Here is a 13,836-nt window from a genome sequence, read left to right as displayed (position 1 = left end):
GTACATTTTTTGTTACATTTTATTCGGTTATCTTTGCTTATTTATTTTATTTAGTTTTTAATTGTTTATATGGGTGTGGACAGGTGAATTCAATACTCCAGTGATTGACCTCCTGGAGGTACCATGTACAGTGACATGGGATAGTGTGAGGGAGTGACGTGTGTGGTGCATTCTGGGTAACGTATTCCGGAGGCTGAAGATTGCAGGTAGAGCTGAGTGTGAAAGAGACAGGAGCGCTAATGCCGCCAAGCGTGACAAAATTCTTCAAATGTATTTAACTTTCTACGTTTATAAAAAACATTGTGATATTATTGTAATATTAGTTTTAAACTCATATTCCTTGTAATAAATATGACGAAGCATATAAAACATACAATATCGGTAATTATTCTAACAAAATATGTCAGAATAAAATTAAAGGCAAGCTTAGAATATTTAGTGTTAATGCAATGCACATTTACATTTTATAGTTTAGTCTAGATGATTCAGAACTTTCCCTGCTATCTATATTTTACAGACTAGCAGTTGTTGCTGATGTGCATCTTGGCACTGGGCAGTTTGCCACATTAGGTAGCCATGCGTTCACACTTGTGTCCATATTCTAATGTTCATGGTTGCTGCTCTATCCATATGTTTGGGTTGTCATTTGCTAATAAATTGGGTGCATGTTAGCGCAGTAGTCTGTCTGTGGAGAGCGCTCGGCTCTATGCTTATGAAGGCTTGTTGCTCTGCAGGGTTCTCCCATCTGCTCGCTAAAGCTCTTCCTGGCCCCGCTGGGCCCTCTGCATCAGGCCGCGCCCGCGAATACTGGCCAGCACAGCCGCCGCCGTGCCAGCTCACTTTTCTGATGTAACATGGGAAATGCCCCCTGCCAAACCTCCATTCACTTCCTCTTGCTGGGCTCCTACACGTAGGAGTGGAGCGTGATTAGAGTTGGGTGTGGTTCAGTACGAGTCTGTTCATCATTCATACTGAGCTGTGGACGAAGCGGAAATTACACTAAACGCGCTCAGTGGTCGCTTGCCATATATGGGCAGACTTCCTGTAGCGACACTAAACTAGCTATGTATAGCTCAAGCTGTTCGGAAGTCATTGGTCTCTAACAAAGAGGAGGAACAGACCTGAGGGGGAATGTAATTAAACAAGTTACAACTTTGTCATAGAACAAAAAGTATAACATGACATACGAAAGTTTTAAAAGTGTTTGTAACTACGAGTAGTTAAGTGTGGTGAAGATTAACTGATGTCTTTAAAAGGTATAAAGTAAAGATTATTGTTTTTCTTTATTTTAACTGAAACGGGCTCCGAATGGTCCAGCGGGCTAAGCGCTACCAGTATGATCAGGAGATTGCTGGTTTGAATCCCGGTCATGCATCTTGCTATTGGATTCCGGAGCTCTAAAGGGTAGCACTATTGGCCCAAATAATAATAGTTGCCCTTGACTGGTGGTCCATCCTGTGGGTTACTTGAAGAACAGAGTGAAAGGAGAATAATAACGTATGCTGAGGAACAAATACACGACTATAGACTGTAATTATATAACTATACCAAGCGCTTCTATTTCCTCAGTGATCATAATGTTATGCTTGATCGATGCACAGTGTACATCAAATTTTCATCATTTTAAATGAGTTTTTCTGCCAACCACAATGTATCACAATTTATGCATTAAAGCTCCTTTTATAGAGTTCCCCATTTCAGGGGCTGTAAGTAAATGGATAATATCATCCTAAAATCGTTATGTTTTTTACTTTAAAGCAAACTATTGGCAGTCAATGTCTGCCTGAAGACTGCAACCTGACACTGAATATATTCCCAGGCGACGCTGTGCCAGACCTGTAATGAGCTGTTTTCGCCTTGAGTCTAGTCTACAGTGAGTGAAATGCATGCTCAGTGGAGTTCAGTACTGATTGATTCATACAGTCAGGACAATCACACTTTTTGGACCTGAAAAACTCATTGTCCTCCTGTGATTTTTGCCAGACTTGTCTGTTATTTGTCTGAATGCATGGACAGTTCTAGTCAGATGCTGCCCAGTAAGCAAAAGTGTTTGGGCATATATGTAAAGGACCAGCTGATGTTTTACCACAAATTCTTCAGCACTGACCATGTGCAGGGTTGTTATTTTGTAACTTTTTGGTATTCGGGGTTATGAAGAATCCTAAAATATTTTTCTATATAAATTCCTTCCAAAGACTTGAGCTAGAGGTAGTAGACAGTGTCCTGCATATGTTTGTCCAGTCATCCTCAGTTAACATTTATATTAGCCTCTTTCTCCCCTTTTCCAGCTGTAGAGATGAGTAGATTCTGGAAATTATATCTCAGTTGGAGTCAAAAAATATCATTCTTTTCTCTCCCACTGTTTAAATAGGAAAATAAGATCTCATTTAAAGATATGTAAAGAAATCTTGTTTCTCCAAGCTAGCCTATATATTTTTTTGTAAGTTGTTGAAATGTTTCTATATATTTTCTGGCAGATATTGTGCAGTATGAAGTTATGCCCATATTTATCCAATGTTTAAATCTGACATCTAGTTTTGCTGGTGTAAATTCTGTGTCATATGCTACCCAGCAAAAAATCGTACATTTCTTTCATTTCTTTGTACCAAATAATTGTTTTCATGTCTTTAATATTAATCTACAATTTTTTCACTGGTACTGTATGTGTCAAAAACTTAATCATTACAACTCGTAATTTGTCATGATGGCACTTTTTGGCCCTTTCCTGTCATTTTTTTTTGTCACTCATGCTGAAAGATTACAGCAGCAGAGTTGAAGTACAGTGATACACAAAATTATTATTATTATTATTTTTTTTTTTTACAGCATCTGGAGATATAACAGCCATTGTCCAATTACACACGCTCCATGACCTGACCGATCACTCAAGTCAGATGCTTATAGACCCCCCTCAAATTAAAACTCAAAAGCTGCCTCACTGCACAGTTACTTCCAAATACAAACTGTACAATATAGTTCCAAAAACTAGCAGTAATAGTACAATGCAATTCAGCCTTGCGAGAAAAGACTGTGTGACTTCTCTAATTGAGCCATAGCAGAAATTGACCACTAGACTGAAACACTGATGAGAAGTGACAAACTAAATGGAAATACAGTTCCCTCAATTAGTCCATGTGCTATTACGACAATTAGAAAGAAGCATGGTGCTCAGAGCACTTCAGTTTGTCAGTAAGAACTTAAAAATGTCATAAAGCATAATCAGTGTTGGCGAGTTAACATCTACTGTGACTTTCAGTATTAAAAACTGCCTTGCATTAGTATAACAAATAAAATACAAGTACATGCAAAGTTAGGACATGTTTATTGGCGCTTTTTGTAATGTTTTAACCATAGTATCTGTATTTCTATTCTTAAATGTTCGTTTAAAAACTTCTACTGCTGAATTTAAGTAATTTTTCCTTATATTAGGTCATATTATTTCATATTAGTACAGGTTCTGCTGCAAAGTAGATCAGTTGGCAATCCCTCCACAACTTAAGTTTAAATGTTGAGCTTTTGGAGTCAAACCTCAATCCTACGAGCAGTTAGTTATCTTGTCAGATGGCTTTTGCCATCCATTAGCAGGGATGCTAAGCAATGCTATGCTCTGAGCTGTGGGATATGCATGTAAGTTATTTTGCATTGCATGTTGATGTGATTTCTGACAGATTTGTCTGTTAATTATCTATATGCATGGACAGTTCTAGCCAGATGCTGCCAGTCACACTCACAAGATAGTACCTCACAACTTATACAGGTGTGAGCATTCTCAAGTCGTTCCTTGAGGTAACACTTCATGATCAATTTACATACTGCTGTTCCACGACTTTTGCACTGTGAGTGAACAAACCTGGCTTTCTAAGAACAATTTTACGTTTTAGATTTTAGGCAAAAACATTGTTTTCTTATTTTGTCCATGTTAATCTCCATTGGCGTTTTCAGAGTTTAACCCTGGTAGAGGTAGCTCTGCCATAGCATATGTAGGGCTCACCTGAGTGAAAGGTTTATGTGTATTTACCTGGACACAGTTGGGCTTTCCACATGTGCCCAAAATTTTTGGACTTTTATATCCCACTTTAATCTCTTATCTATGCTATATGTGTGCAGTGTACAACCCAGATGGGGCCCATGGTTAACCTGTGGTGGTCCTATCGCTGACCATGATGGACATCCTAATGTGGAACCTACTAGGACTGCAATGATTAGTCGATTCAATCAACAATATTGATTATTTAAATTTGTCGACTACAAATTTCATTGTCGACTAATAGTAATACAGTACTGTATTACACAAAGTGCTGGGGACAGAAGCGCAATGGGAGATGGGTAAATTGTTCCCTCACACAGTTTACACTCATCTTAGTCTGTGTCTCCAAAAGTGCCAAAAAACAACAGATTACATATTTAATCACTAAATATCAGCACTTTCATTTTTAAACAACATTTAGACATCTAAATGCCTTTAAAATCTCATGCTCAGCTGTTTTAATCTATCGTGATGGAGGACATAATCGCTGACTAATTGACTAATCGAAAAAAAAAAGATCATCAGATTAGTCGACTACCAAAATAATCATTAATTGCAGCCCTAGAACCTACATGAAAAATGTGGGCAAAACTTTCTGTTTCCCAGTTGGGCGTTCTTTTTCTCTGAATACATTTCTTTGAGTTCTTTGAAAGCTCTCTGCACCTGTTTTACAACCTGTCCTTTCTGATGCCTGTCTGTCTGCACTCGCCATATTCACCCAGGTAAGTTAAAGGAACAATGTGCTTACTTACAGGCAGGTCGGCTTGTGCTTTTATTGAAACTGTGAGAAATGTGTTTGAGGAGAACGCTCCAGCAGTGTAATGGTTTTGTAATGTTCTTGGGCTTGTGGAAGGATAATAATAGAAGGGTTTTAGATGGTGAATCTGAACTGTAGGTTCAAGCAGGGCTTCAGAGTTTGTCTATTATTACCAGCAATATCATGAAGGTGAGACACAGTTTGAATTAAATTCTCGTAGATTTGTGAAGTTGGAAGGAACAAACTGAGACAAATCCCTCCATTATAATAGATGAAGCCTCTGTTCCTGACTCTCTGAGTCAGGGTGCAGGAGGGAGCTGTGATCCGAATCTTGATGGTAGGTGCATCGTGATGAACGGTCTGAGGGATGTGTGTGTATATGTGTGTGTGTGTGTAGATATGTCTTGGGGCCTGCACCTTGCAGATCGTAGTGAAGGAATAGGGCAAATAGTGGTTAGATGATGGATGTATTGGTGAGTGTTTCCAGCACTCTGAGCCTCTGGGAAATGGGGGCAGGGGCGGGGAGTGTCTTGCTCTGTTTACAAAAGCTGGCCAGAGCCCAGGACAATTGGAGCTGCTCTGTGGGGGAATGGAGGGGTGAAGGTGCATTGTGGATCATCACCCTGACGGGTGTAGAGTCAGATTAATCACTGTAAACTAATTAACTCACAGTATTTTGTAAGAGAGCATGCTAGCCTTCTGCAAAAAACAGTGCAAAAAATGGTAATTGGGAAGTTACCTTCAGTATTAGGCCCACCCATTTATTAGGTAAACATATTTAAAATTTATTTTAAAATTGAAATATGACTTAAATTTGTAAAATGATCTTTAAATCAAGATCACTAGCCAAAATTGCACTCAGACCCCATCCAAGATTTTCTCTATTTTGGCCTCCTGTCCACACAAATATGGCATTTTTACTCACTGAAAATACAGTTTATTTCAAATGTATTGGATAGAGCTTCATCAACCCAATTTTTTGGGACTTTATATTCTTTTAGCCAACTTGTGATATACTTGGCTCCTTGGGCAGGGAAACAGGTGTTTCTTTTCTATCCTTTATGGTACAAGATTTTAAGACCAATCACATGTGCTATGAATATCACCAAAGTCGCTCCTCAGCCTATCAGATTTGTGTAAATTCAAGTGAATGGGGCTCACACAGGTTAGATATAAAGCGTGAAGCAGCACTCAGAGAATAAAAGGCAATTGAAGGCTGATTCAAATGGCAAGCTCTAAAATAAAAAAAAATGTCAACAGTTAAAACTATCTTGTCACTAAACTTTTTAACAGACGCACCCACACAAATCAGCATATACAGCTCTGGAACAAAATAAGAAACCACTTAAAAATGATGAGTTTCTTTGATTTTACCAAATTGAAAACCTCTGGAATATAATCAAGAGGAAGATGCATGATCACAAGCAAACAAACCAAACTGAACTGAATTTTTGCACCAGGAGTGACATAAAGTTATCCAAAAGCAAGTGCAAGACTGGTGGAGGAGAACATGCCAAGATGATTAAAACCAGGGTGATTCTAATAAATATTAATTTCTGAACTCTTAAAACTTTATGAATATGAACTTGTTTTCTTAGCATTATTTGAGGTCTGAAAGCTCTGCATCTTTTGGTTATTACTCATAATTCCTTCAGTGTTAGTCTGGTTCATGGACACAGTTTGCCCGAACCTCTTGAATTAAACTATGTGGGCCATAGGTTGTGCTTACTTGGCACTTTGAGCAATCTGGCTGGACGTCTCTTACTAAAGCCATCCTAAAACCTGTGGCTGCCATCTCCTCCAATCACACGCCTCCATGAGCACAGTCCCATTCATTGCCAGGTGCGATCCCGCCTACACACTTCCTGGAACTTCCGCACACCCACCTCCATGAAGATCAGGTGCATCTAATTTTTGCTTGGCATAGTCTCTCATCCATGTGAAGGGAAAAGTCTTGAATGGAACACAGTGTTCTTGACTTATTTCAACATGTAGTCGTAAGCAGAGCACACAAGCCCGTCCCTTTGCTTGAGATGTGTACTTTTATGGTTTAGGCATCAGTAGGTTCCTTAATAGGCTAAATGCTCGATTTTTGTGTCCCTATCCCCTGCTGTTTTGACTTTGAATCCACACATAAAACGAGGAAAAGACCTTAGCAGGCCCGCGGAAACGCTACAGCGACGCCACTTTCATCTACACCCGGATAGAGGCGACCGAGCCCAAGATCTGTGAGGATCTACCAAAAGGAAGTTCAATAAATCTCACAAGAAAGAGAGAAAAGAGAGAGTCAGTTCATAGTTGATGGTGAGATTTCATCAGAAGTGGCATATTTCTGAATTGGAGATGCACAAAAATAAATAATTTTGGCTGAAACCAAACTAAAGTAAACATTTGATTGAATATTGTTTTGAATAGTGTTTGAATATAAACTTGAATACAACCAAGATTTTCACAGATTTCAGTGCATCTTGCCTCTTTTTTCCATTGAATAATTTATATAGGTTAAATGTATGTTTGTCTTGCTTTTTCAAAGAAAAATAATTACCAAAATACAGTTTAATACTATTTATTAAAAAAAAAGCAAAGCACATTTACTTCAGCAGTGCTATTTTAATCATGAGTTTACTTCAGTTGTGCAATTTTACTCATGAAGTTACCTCAGTTGTGCTATGGTATTCATTGATTTACTTTGGCAGTGCCATTTTAGGTATACATTCAGCTACAATAATTGATCTTATTAGTGCTATTCTGTTCATACATTTATATTAGCAGTGTTAATAAGGTGATATGTGAGTATGAATTTACATAGAGAAAGAGGAGCACTCTTTTGAAGGGTTCCCAGGGTTCCTTAAAAAGTCTTAAAATGTCTTAAATTAAAATCTGTGTAATTAAGGTCTTCAATTGTCTCAAGTTTACTGTAAATTTGCTGTAGGTATTACATTTTCAGATTGTGTGTTTAATGCCGGTAAGAAAACACAGTGACCCATCGTAACCATCTAATCCTGGGAGAGAACTAGTTTAGCGGAGTGCTAGCTAACATACTAACATTATCAGCAAGCTGGCTAACATACTAACGTTAGTAACGAGTTAGGTACGTTACTATGGGGATAACTAAGATTAGCAGATTTTTTTTAAGAAAAAAAAAGTTTTTTTTATTCAATACATTTTTTTCATATTTTCTACCAAAGAAATTATGACTAAATTTTATTTATTGAAGTCTTAAGAAGGCTTTAAAAATCATTAAATTTGACTTTTAATATGGTGCAAGAACCCTGTTTTGGTTAGCAAACAAATGCTAAGGCTAAGTTACCTTAACTTCTTTTCTTGGCCAGCTTGAGGTTTGTTTAATTACATTTATGCAATCAGAGGAAAAAAAAAATAACTTAAACCTGCCGTTTATCAGCTGCCTCCATTATATACAGAAGTGCACTAAAACAAGTGCTTCTAGGGGTGGAGTGTGAGCCTACCACCACTGCTTAGTAAAACTCTTAACATTAATTATTCAGTCTTTTTCTTTTTTCCCATTTTCTGAAAATAATTTTGGTTGCCAAATATTTGATGCACCCCTATTGTGAATTCAGCTCTGTGTCTGTGGGGAGATGGCAATGGTTTGTACATTTTGTCTGTTTTCTGCTTTCTGCTTGGTTGTCACCTCGGTGCTCTCTTCTCTGTGTTGTACATGCCCTTGCAGGTTTACAAGCACACATCCTCACCTAAACCTCTGTGCAGTAGCAGCAGCAGCAGCAGTGTTCAATGAAGCCCAACAGCTGAGACACAGAACGAGAGAGAAAGAAGAGAGAGAAAGAGAGAGAGAGAGAGAAGCCCTGGCAAAGTTCCACCACAACTGAAAAGTGTCTGGTAAGCAAGCAGGAGCATTCAGCAGTCTCACGGCTGTCATGTTCCTCCAATTGCATCAGATGTGACAGTTTGTGTGGCACAGATGGAGCCAGCTAGACAAATAGAATACGTTTGGCCCCCAGGGGCCGCAAAGAGTGACTGGCTCTGAAGCTGCAGGGATGGAGAAGGACGATGCACACATACATACACCTTTACACACATACACACACACACACACACACACACACACACACACACACACACACACACGATTGTACAGGACAGATAAATTGAGTGTGCTGGAGAGTGGAGGCGGGTGGGAGGAGACTGCAGCCTCCACACACTTCCTGGACACTCATATAAAAGTTTACCTTGTTTATGCTGTCGCTCACAACTCCCGCTCCAGGTTCTGACAGCTGCTCTGGGCTCCTGCTCTCGAAAAGCACCTTTTATTACGTTTTTATCCCCCATAAGAGCCGCTTTAGGATGCTACTGGATGTCAAAAGGTTTATTCGGCATCACAGGTTTCACGAAAAACAAAATTAAAATGTGCTCTAGCTCAAAACCTCCTCCCCTCACAGCTTTACTAATATTGTTGTTTAAACCTTCCTGCTGAGAGGTGTTTAACACCTTCCATCTCTGCCATTCAAAATACTGCGCCTACCTTTTCTGTATTACTCTGTGTTTTGTAGACAGCAGTGAGTGTAGTTTAGTTCTTTAATATTCTGTAGTCATATATATATATATATATATATATATATATATTTTTTTTTTTTTTTTTTTCATGTAGTTGTAAACTGTATGACAGGAATACACTAGCATTACAAATGTCACTCCTTTTCAAATGGCAGAAAATGTCACTACTTTTAACATAATTGAAGAAAACTATTATTGTCACAAATATGTTATTGGCTTTACAAGTATTGTTGTTTATAGGGCTGTGTATTGACAAGAACTTGGTGATATGATATGTATCACAATACAGGGGTGATGATTCAATATATTGTTATATTTTGCTACTGTAATTAAGGCCAAATTTTGTAAATTTACTGTTAAAATAAAATACAGTGCTGTAAAAGCTCTTATATTATTAAAAAACTTTAAACAATGCTACCTAGAGCTTAAACACAAAGCAAAATGAACCACTTATGACACCAGTCTTTACATGTAAACTAATACCATATTTTTCGCACTATGAAGCAGACTTAAAATCCTTTAATTTTCCCCAAAATCATCAGTGTGCCTTATAATCTGGTGTGCATTATGTATGAATTCTACCAGTCAGTTGTTAAGGAGCAGTAAAGCCACTCAGCTAAAGTACAGCTTTATAAAGGAGTTTCAGTGAAGTTTCTCCAGTTTCTCCAGCAGATGAGAAGATGAATAAGTAAGCAGTATTATGCCTCCCACACAAGTTGCACTACATTATTATAATAATGCTCATAATTATAGTAATAATTGATAATGTTTTTTCTACAATATCTTAAAATACTGCTTTCTCACACAACTTTAACATAATAAATAACTTAATTTGTTTCTGTATACACATATATATTCTTGTAGTTATAAACTATTTATGACCGCAATATACTACCTGGCCAAAATAAAGGTCACACTCTAATATTTCATTGGACTGCCTTTAGCTTTGATTATGGCCTTACGCATTCACTGTGGCATAATTTCCACAAGCTTCTGCAATGTCACAACCTTTATTTCTGAGCTGTTTAGTCACAATCCCTTTAGTGACCTTCGCATTGTGCGCGTTGAAATGCTCTTACTTTCACTATTAAACATATCCATGAGTTTTTACATTTACATTTACATTACATTTGGCAGACGCTTTTGTCCAAAGCGACTTACAATAGTCAAGTACAATGTAAAATAAGTTTAAAGGTAAAACATCTTTGGATAGGGATAAAAGGAGGTCAAAGGGGAATAATAGGATAGAGGAGTGAAGGAGGGGAAGAAGGAAATGAGGTTAGAAGTAGTTAGTGTGTTAGAGGTGTTAAGAGAGTAAGTGCTCTTTGAAGAGCTCTGTCTTCAGGAGTTTCTTAAAGATAGCGAGAGATTCTCCTGATCTGGTAGTGGAAGGTAGTTCGTTCCACCATTGGGGACCATTTTTAGCAATCTCCTTAGATTTTTTTTCTCTGCTTGATGCATGCCAATAATTTGATCCTTCTGAAACAGATTAACCCTTTATGGCACAGAATTTATTTATTTTTTCTAAGAAAAATAACAGAAACCTCTGCTTTATCATTGTTCCCAACAGAAGTAGTCTAGCTGAATACTGTTGCTCTAAAGCAACAAATTAAAAAAAAAACATTGTTTTAGTAAGTAAACAAAAAAGTAAATAAAATGTTTTGAGACATTTTGTGCCCAGAAAGAAAAATAGAAAAATTAAAAAGATCAAACAATCAAAAAGTGTTTTACTGTCTGAGGGCAACACCTTGTCATAGAGGGTTTACATGTTTTCATCTTTCCACATGGTTGTTTAGTAAATGAAATGAAATGAAATAAAATCAGTTAGAGTTAAATAACATAATATGGGTATGCAGTAATTATCTAATAGAAGATCAGCATAACAAACATAATTATTTTGAAAAATTCTTTAGAATAATTCTTTAGAAAAAAATCAGCTACTTTTACACAATACTGAAGTTTTTTAATTTAAGTTAGTTTTCTTGCTACACATCTTTTCAGGCTCTGATAAAAAGCTAGTTGGTTAATAAAGTGTCCAGTTCCTTTATGTATTCTTTAGATTTTACATAGTTGACATAAACATGTATATATTGAAAGCTGTGAGTCCTTTGAATTATTAAACATCACAAAACAAATAAAAAATAGGGATTTTGCCTTTCGACTAATATGGAAGGTTCAGGAACTAAGTGACTAGTGTGTGTATGGATAGTGACGTAGCTGTTCGTGGTATTTGCTGTGTGGGAAGAAAGAGCCGTGTTGGCCGAGGCATCGGGACGGCATTGAGCGCGTGGGCACTGTGGCACTCCCCTGCGTTGCCGTGGAAACGGAGCGCCCGCCGTGAGTAGTGGCACCTGTCCCTGGCCTAGCCCGAGGGCCGCCCTGGCCCGGAGCCCGGCCTGGCCTTTATAACCCAGGCTTCATTTGGGCTCCGTTTCCTGTGGTTGTTCCCCGCTAGCCTGTGGGTGAGCGGGACTGTGCAGAGAGGGGCGGGGGAAGCGTGAAGCGTGGGATGGGACGGGATGGGACGGTGTGTTCCGCTCCCCCTCTGCCCGCTTAACCCTTTGGCAGAATCACCATCTGAGGTGCGAAAGTGTGTGACGAGGTCTCGCCATGTCGCATCACAGACCTTATGGAGGGAAACACCTCTCTCTCACACACACACACACACACACACACACACACTACAGAATCAGCAATTCTCTATTGGCTCTTTTTCATTTCGGTTTTGTTTGATTTGTGGAATTAATTATTTTTTTTACCATTAGACCTACAGGGGTTGGACAATAAAACTGACACACCTGTTTTTAAACCACAATAATTTATTGTGGTGATGGACAATTCTGGTGGAAACAGGAGAGCTGAGGTGCACATTGAATTCTGCTGTGATTTGATCAGCCGTGGTTTTATGTATTTTGGATACAATCCGGGTTAGCACCCAAACATCCCTTTCAGACAGCTTCCTCTTACAGCATCCACAGTTAATCCTGTTGGATGTAGTTGGTTCTTCTTGGTGGTATGCTGACATTACCTTGGATACCGTGGCTCTTAAAACATCACAAAGACTTGCTGTCTTGGTCACAGATGCTCCAGCAAGACGTGCACCAACAGTTTGTCCTCTTTTGAACTCTGGTATGTCACCCATAATGTTGTGTGCATTGCAATATTTTGAGCAGAACTGTGCTCTTACCCTGCTAATTGAACCGTCACACTCTGCTCTTACTGGTGCAATGTGCAATTAATGAAGATTGGCCACCAGGCTGCTCCAATTTAGCCATGAAACCTTTCAGTTTCATTGTCCAATCCCCTGTAGTTAAATAGTTAACTTGATTAATTAACATGTAGCTAATATTAGCCACAATATTCTTGAATTCTCAGAAATCAGGAATATATTTTCTAAGCACTGGTATGAGAAGGTGAGTGAGAAGCGTAGGTGCATGAGCCCACTTATTAAACAAACAAACACAAATTAGTGATGGGTGATATGGCACGATATTTCAGGGTGTAATATTGTTCACAATTTTCAAAAATATTGGCCATATTATTGCGTATGATACGATATGACACATCCCTAATTTGTACATATGTGTCAGCAATGGATGTGATTTAATGTAGCTAACCTTAAAGCATATATAGTGCAAGTAATACAGTCACATATACAATAGATCTCAGTTTAAACCTCTGCTTATTATGCTCATTTTACATCTGCTATTTACATATGAAAATGTTATATAATGGATGTTATTTGTTGCTTGAAAGTTTAGAACTCAAACTTTAAGCAGATTGTTTCTCCTTATTTTTTATAAACTACCAGTGAGGAGTACAGCTTGCTGCTATGAAGTCATGCTCTGCTGTATCATGAGTCTTTCTGTGGGAAACGCCTCTCAGGCACTCCCTCTATCAGCATTAAAGGCAAGACAGAGAATCACAGTGCTGCGCTTTTTGCCTGCTTCAGCAGATGTGCCTCTTATTATAGGCAAATTACTCCACACTGCAATCGATTTAATCCTGATTTCAGCAGCCTCAAGATACACAAAGTTGCTGGGATCCCAGGCTTTGACTGATGGCAGTGAATCCTGCCTCATCATGCCCTGCAGTTAGTGATTCGGTTAGCGAGAGTAAATCGATTGGGATGAATCTGAAGTGGGTTGGCCAACATGGATCAATTCCACAGCTTCAGGACATTCTTTTCACTGCAGTGTTCAAATAATGAAGGATTCTTAGAGCTGCAAACAGCGCGAGTGTCACTGTGTTGTTCTCCTTCAGGATATGTGTTCCGCAAAACGTAGCCCAATGTTTTATGCAGTGTTTCTTCTGTGGCATTTATACCAAGGTCTTTGTTCTGGGGAATAATTGTTGCTTCAGAAGAAAGCGCTGTAGAAATGAAGAAAGGACACGGGCCTGTTATACTGTGTGTCTTCTCAGCGAGAGCTCCAGCCGCTGTCCTGTGCCGGTCACAGTCTTTTTTTTATATTATCGCCTCGTTGACCTTGACCCGGCTGTTGGTTGGCAATTAATCTGC

At 38.6% G+C, this 13,836-nt stretch overlaps 1 protein-coding gene across 1 annotated transcript in view; it reads left to right on the top strand.

The window, feature by feature from the left end:
* fars2 (phenylalanyl-tRNA synthetase 2, mitochondrial) overlaps positions 1-13,836 on the top strand; it is a 249,150-nt gene that overhangs the window by 21,363 nt on the left and 213,951 nt on the right. The window contains exon 2 of the mRNA XM_022673398.2: positions 8,476-8,642. The gene's annotated coding sequence lies outside the window, so the exon portion shown is untranslated. The remainder of the gene's footprint in view (positions 1-8,475; positions 8,643-13,836) is intronic.

Source organism: Astyanax mexicanus, chromosome 6 (assembly GCF_023375975.1).
Source record: "Astyanax mexicanus isolate ESR-SI-001 chromosome 6, AstMex3_surface, whole genome shotgun sequence".
In the NCBI taxonomy this organism is placed as follows: Eukaryota; Metazoa; Chordata; class Actinopteri; order Characiformes; family Acestrorhamphidae; genus Astyanax; species Astyanax mexicanus.
This window is presented reverse-complemented; position numbering and strand designations above follow the sequence as displayed.